Source organism: Crocodylus porosus, unplaced genomic scaffold (genome assembly GCF_001723895.1).
Source record: "Crocodylus porosus isolate Cpor-Errol unplaced genomic scaffold, CroPor_comp1, whole genome shotgun sequence".
Lineage (NCBI taxonomy): Eukaryota > Metazoa > Chordata > Crocodylia > Crocodylidae > Crocodylus > Crocodylus porosus.
In genome coordinates this window covers 22,292,374-22,298,860 of record NW_017728916.1, presented here as the reverse complement: position 1 = coordinate 22,298,860, position 6,487 = coordinate 22,292,374, and the positions used below count along the sequence as shown (strand labels likewise).

Here is a 6,487-nt window from a genome sequence, read left to right as displayed (position 1 = left end):
GATTTAAACAACCTCAGCCATCTGGTCTCCCAGTTCCTCTCATAAATAAGAAAAAAAGAAGCAATTTCTTCAACAGTTAATACTATCCTTAGACATGACTGCCATAAGTAAAGCAGGGAGAACTAGGTGTCCTCAAATAAATTTTAGTAGTGAAACAGCATACAAACTTTAATGACCCTAGAAAGCCAAGTACCTGCTTTTGCATGAGTCTCACCTCTGACTTTCTCCTCTCATATTTTTAAGCAAAAGAGTGATCTGCCCAGTAGCCTGCAATCATAGAATCTGAATGTTTTAAGTGGTTATTGGCCCTCAGCTTTGTCCATCAAGTTCTGGGTGACAGCTGGGATCTTCAGTTGTCACTTGAGAACATTCAGGCTGCCCCAGTCTGTCTTAGCATTCATTTGAAAAAGTGGTTGACAATATCAGAAGAGGAGATGTTGAATGACCTTTTCAAAGGAAGAATAAAGAGAAGAAGAAACCCTGAAGGTTTAATGAATACCATGCCCCACAGAGTTGGAAAGAAAAAGTAGTAGCCTTAACACTGACAGAAGGTATCCCTCACTGGTGACAGTCATGAGACTATTACAGGATGAAGGTAGTTTTACACAGAATTACATTTTCTTCTTGAGTGTCCCTCTCTTGCCTGACATTCTAGGGGTTTTCAACCTTTTTTAACTAGTGTACCCCTTCTGGTGGTGGCGGCCGGATGCAGGGCAGGGGAGAGGTGGAACTTGCACACAGCCACCACCGTAGCCCACTTTCCCATAGCCGGTCACACGTGGCTCCACGGGCTGCTGATGGGCCTCGCACCCGGCCAATTGTGTGCTGCCCATCAGCAGCCCACAGACCCACATGTGCAACCAGTCATGGGAAAGCGGTGCATGGCAGCGACAGGTGGTGGCGGCGGTGTAAGGTGGCGGCCACCGCGTGCAAGAGCCCCTCCACCCCCACATCTGGCCAGCTGGGTGGTGCCTGTGCAGCCCACAGAGAGGAGCCATTGCCCTCATCCCCCTGTGGCCCTGCTCCTGGGAGACAGTGGTGCAGGGTGTTGGGTGGTTGTGGCAGGTGCTGCATGCAAGCCCTCCCACCCCAAGTCTGTCCACAGAGAGGCACCACTGCCCTCAGCCCTCCTGCCCTGCTCCTGGGGGTGGGCACAGAAACACACTCCCCTCTCACTCCACCCCCCGTCATTGAGACCCTCTGTGCCTCGCTGCCCTCACGGCTCTGCAGGCAGGGGTGGCTGCGATGCCTCCTTGCCATGGGCTATTAGCAGAGGGTGGCAGCCTGGCAACCAATCAGGAAAGCGAGCTGTGGGGGGAGCAGGGCGGTGCCGCAGTGTGCTGCATGGGGCTGGTTGTGCCCCATGCACCCCTCCCCCTCCACCAGGTAAGAGGCAACATGTAGGAACATACTGAGGGGACACTACCATTGCATCCTGGGGCGTGCTCCATCCTCACCCGCCTATGTGTACCCCATATGACCTTTCTAAATACCCCCAGTTGACAGCCCCTGCTCTAGGCTGATCAATCACCAATAGCAGGACACCAGCAGCAGGAGTAAATGCTGCTGCACACAGATATAATATTCAAGAATCAATATTAGGGCACGGCCCCAGGCCAGCTGTATTTGAGTTACAGTACTGTAAAATGCTCTGACTGTTCTTTCTAATAATAGTAATACTTTCTTAAGGATCCCATTCATCAAGAATCTTGTTTTGGTGTTTGCTTCTTAGTTTGGAACCCGCAGTGGATTTCCTGAATTCCTTAGCTCATCTGCATCCCAAGCAGCATGGCAAGGAGCAATCCAAGCACACTAGAGACTGTCATATGCAGAATCCCTGTCAAGTGTAAATGCTGCCTTCCAAATGTTACTGTTGAGTTATTTTTTGTCTAGGGTTGCTTGGGGAAGAGTATATTCTGTTGGTTTTTGGTCTAACACATGACTATGTTCCAGTGAAATGACTATAGTATTATTTATGACCTTTAAACAAACTTGCTTGTCTAAATTGTTGAGGCTTTTGCTTCAGGCACTTTGCAGTATTTCCTGTGGCATTTTGTGTTCAGTTTATTCTTGATGTCTCAACATTGCTATTTTGGTACTTGGAATTTCTGTCTTCTCTGTTTTTTTCTGAGCCTCTGGCCAATTCTTGCACAGCATTTTCTTATAATTTCTGTCTCACTCTGTAAACTTGCATGTGGGTCTCATGCTGAATGTTGTGTCACATTGTTGGCACTAGCCTTGTTGTTGTTACTTATTGTGGCTTTATGCTCATTTTGCTTCTGAGACATCCCTTGATCTTATTCCAGGAGGCAGATGAGTTTTTTTAGTAAGAAATAATTAATCACTATGTAATTCTGCTTCTTTGAATAGATCACCTTCCAGGATCTCAGTCATCTGCCCAAGTATCTTCAGAGTTTGGGAATTTCCTTTTTTCAGATTTTTTTTCTGTCAGACTGTGCTTATGTTTAGCATTTTGTCCTGGACAGCTAGGAAGGACGGAGGAAGAAGGAGGAAGGGTTGGAGTTGTCAAAAATTAACTCCAGACGTAGGAGAGTTCTCCCAGTTTTATTTTAAGGAATTAAAATTTAGAAGTGCAGATCATGAAAGATTACATCTTCAGAAAAGGAAAATTATTTTATAATCATTTTTTAACTGTAAAATTAAATGAACATTAGCAAAAGGAACTCAGTCTCAAATGTAATGATTGTATAATGGTAAGCTTTTACAAAATTGAAACCATTAAAAGTGTTTACTTTAAAACAAATTAAGCCAGTTGTTTGTTAATGTTCCCTTTATGCGTTGGAAGTGGAAACACTGCAACACGAGGGCTGCTCTATACAAAGTTTGTGCACTGATCTACTTAAAATCAGTTCCTAAACCAATTTAGTTAAATAGGTGTGTATAATCTTTTTTAATTAAATCTAAGTTAAATCTATCTAAAGATATTTATAAACAAATTAAAGTGTATACACCAACAGAGTTTTACCACTTTGGTTTCTAAATCTCTTTATTTAAATCAGAGCACAAAACTTGAAGGCTTGTCTACGAAGAGTTTATTAATATATTTATACTGGTATGGTCTTCTATGTGGACACTTGACAGCAGTTACTTTGTGGTTTAATTTAAAGCCCTGCCCAACTGATAAATTAAGGCAAGACGACACTTTTACACAGGAACAAGAATGTTGGCATGGTGGTTATACTCATATACTTTTATTGATTTAAATCTGCCCTTTTTGGTTATCACAATAAAACCGTTTCCATTTTCTGGAAAGTAACTAAACATATTTTTCTTTTTTTTAACCAGAGAAGCAACGTGTCTTGAAACCCATTATCAAGTTGTACAATTTTTGAAACTGACATTTCTTAATTAAACATAACAATGTCAGAATCCCCAAAATTCCCCAAAAAACAGCTTATTTTATGTACACATGTAACAAACTTTCTGTAATGATTAGTCTCCAGGGTTAACAAAAATATTTATGCCCTGTTTTTTCCTAAGGGTAGTTTATTCGTTCATTAGAACAGAGGTCAGCAACCCCCCGGCACACGTGCCAAGCATGGCATGCAAGGCCATTTTGCTTGGCACACCGTGGCCAGCCTCCAAGCAGCTGCTGCCAGCCAGGGAGCCCAGGCTGCTCCCAGCAGGCAGCTGGGAGGCTGCAAGCCCTGCTGGAGGCAGACTGGGTTCCCTGGGCTAGCTGCAGCCAGGAGGCTGCAAACAGCTGCTTCAGGCTCCAGCACGCCAGTGCTCCAGCACCTTCCAAGGTAGACACTGTGGTTTTTTTGTTGCTCCAGCCAAAAAATGTTACCTACACCTGCCTTAGAACATAGGTTAGCAACACCCTCCCCTCCCCCAACCTGGAGCTTGTGACCTCACCCTTGTGGCACACTTACATTTCTGTCCCCCACCCCACAGCAAAATAACAGGCCTCTCTGCAGCAAGAGGAAGCAGGTAAACACAGCCAAAGAGAGGTGCAGAGGACCGTGCTGTGGAGAGAATGATCAGCTCAGTGCAGCTGCATGCCACCTGATCCCACATGCTACCCCAGGCTGGGTCAGCCCTTCCTGGGCAGGATCCAAACTCTTTACAGGCAGAATCTTACCCATGGGTTGTCATCCTCTGCCCTAGAAAAGTAGAGCCCTAAGACCCTTGGCTAATCTTCAAAAGTTCAAAACTCTGATCAATAGTTCTAGTCACACATAGATGCTTGGATTCACATATGCACCAAATAGTTTAACGAGCATGTGTGCCAAGAGGGATCTGGGAGTTCATGGTGGATCACGGGCTCAACATGCATCAACCATGTTGTGGAGTTACAAGGCAAGGAAATGTCATTTTGGGTTGCATTAACCAAAGCCTTGCATGGAAGATATTGGACACGTATACACCACGCTACTTAATGCTGGTTTGAGCCGAGCTGGAATATTTTAAGAATGTAGAGCAGTCACTCTCAACCAGGGTGCCTCCAGATCTTTTGAATGGAGATAGATAAGGTGTGAGGAGATAAACAGATTCAGGCTTGTCCCCCCACCCCTACTGCCCACCCCTCTTGAAGGAGGTGTAAGCACTGTAATAGGTAAACTGTTTTTTGAAATGAGGTGCTACTCAATTCACAGTTACAGAGGGGTGTCTTGAATCCCAAAAGGCTGAGAACCACTGATGTAGAGAACTGGAAAGAATCCAGAGGTGACTGACAGAGATGATACAAAAGGTTAAAGCAGCTATGTTTGCAGAACAAAAATAAGGGGAGATGTGATGGCAGTCTTAACACACTTGAAAGACTGCCATGAAGAGGGAAGACTTGAGGCAGTGGGTTTGACTACAGCCTGCAGCAAAGCAAATTTAGATTGAATATGGAGGAGGGGACACCTTTCCTAACGCTCAGAACAAAGAAGGAATCTTCTTCAGATGTTTTCAAGAAGCTTGCTAGGATGGTTTAGAAACAGCAAGTCTTGCCTGTATTTGGGGGGTGGGCTATGTGACCTCAGAAATCCCTTACAACTTTGTAATTCTATGATTGATTCAAAGTCTGAATACCCAAACAGCCTGGCTCACTTACTTCACCAAGTAAAAGGAAAAATCATTTAAAAAAGAAAATAAAAATCAAACAATAACTTTGTAACTAGATTGCTCTCTCACACATACTGTAAAACTGTGGATTTATACCTAACTTGCAGTCACATAACCTTAATTATGCCAAGTTGGATGGCAGTAAGAACTAGGAACAATACCGTATTTTCCCCCAAAAAGGACACCTGAGCAGGATTGCTTGCCCACTCGGCCCTAAGAAATTATTGTTGCTAGATGACAGCCATGGCTGGCAATGGACATGTTGCTGTTTCTGCTTGTTTCCATTTGCAGTCACAATGAAGCCAACAACTAGCACAAAGTGAAGAAAAATGATTTTGTTTCATGGAAGTTTTTATTTCAAATGTTATTTTGTTCCGATTGGAAAGGAAATGGCAGAAAGCTGAAACCGCACCAGGAAATGCTGTCTCCCATTCTGCCGCTCTGTGGAGGTCTGGGAGACACTCGACCAGGCGGGCTGCCACAGATCTGGGCAGGCATCTTGGCAAGAAACCAGGCAGGTTTTGAAACACACCTGGCAGGAACCCCTGTATCCGGGTAGCTCTGGCACGACTCAAACTCCGTAATTCCACTGAGGATGCAGTGTTTGGTGCCCGGAACCTTCCTACCAGCACCGGCGCTACTAGCAATGCCCAGGGGTCCCGCACCCCCCTAAGACAAACGCTCCCTCTACCCTGATGTGGTGCTCCGATTTCTGCTCCCTGCCCAGCGGCCGCTATATCTCCTGCTTGTCCCGCCCAGACCTGCAACAAGAGCTCGAGGCTCCCGCCCGCGCTCCCTGCCCACTTTTAACTTTGTTTCCTCCCCCTCCCCCCTCCCTTTAGCTGAGGGCAGGGTAAGGGCAGCGGCTTCAGCATCCCCTGGCACGCATGCGTGCAACTCCGAGGCACGCTCCAGAGCCAAGTGACGTGTGGCCGCCGCGGCAGGGTTGGGCGCGAGGCAGGGGGGGAGGGGGAGAAGGCCGCGCGCGCTCGCGCCCTGTTTCCTAGCCCAGCCCGCCCGGGATTGGTGCAGGCCCGGACCTGGCGGCCCCGAATGCAAGGCCCCAGCGGCGGCAGCTGCGGCGGCAGAGTGCTGCGGCCTCCCCCCCACCCAGCCCCCGGCCCGCACGGCGCACGGAGCCGCACAGGTGAGCGTAGCGGCCGGGTGGGGGACAATGGAGGCGGGTAGGCCTCGCGCAGGCCGCGCTTGAGGCCTGGCCGCTTGGCCGCCGCCCGCGGGCTCGGACACCCCCCTCCTGCACCGCCCGGACGAGCGGGCCTCGGCCGCCGCCGCCCCTTTCCCCGCGGAGCGGTGTGCGCGGCCCCCGCGGCTGATCCCTGCCGCCGAGCGGCCTTGCGGGCGGCGAGAAAATGGCGGAAAACAAAATGGCGGCTGCCGGGCCAGGCAGCGCCGC

The 6,487-nt window shown here is 48.0% G+C and overlaps 1 protein-coding gene across 2 annotated transcripts in view; it reads left to right on the top strand.

Annotated features, from left to right (window-relative positions):
* Window positions 1–6,013: 6,013 nt before the first annotated feature.
* Window positions 6,014–6,487, top strand: part of ZNF711 (zinc finger protein 711) — a 47,195-nt gene continuing 46,721 nt past the window's right edge. For both annotated transcript variants that reach the window (XM_019536478.1, XM_019536477.1), the window contains exon 1: window positions 6,014–6,220. The gene's annotated coding sequence lies outside the window, so the exon portion shown is untranslated. The remainder of the gene's footprint in view (window positions 6,221–6,487) is intronic.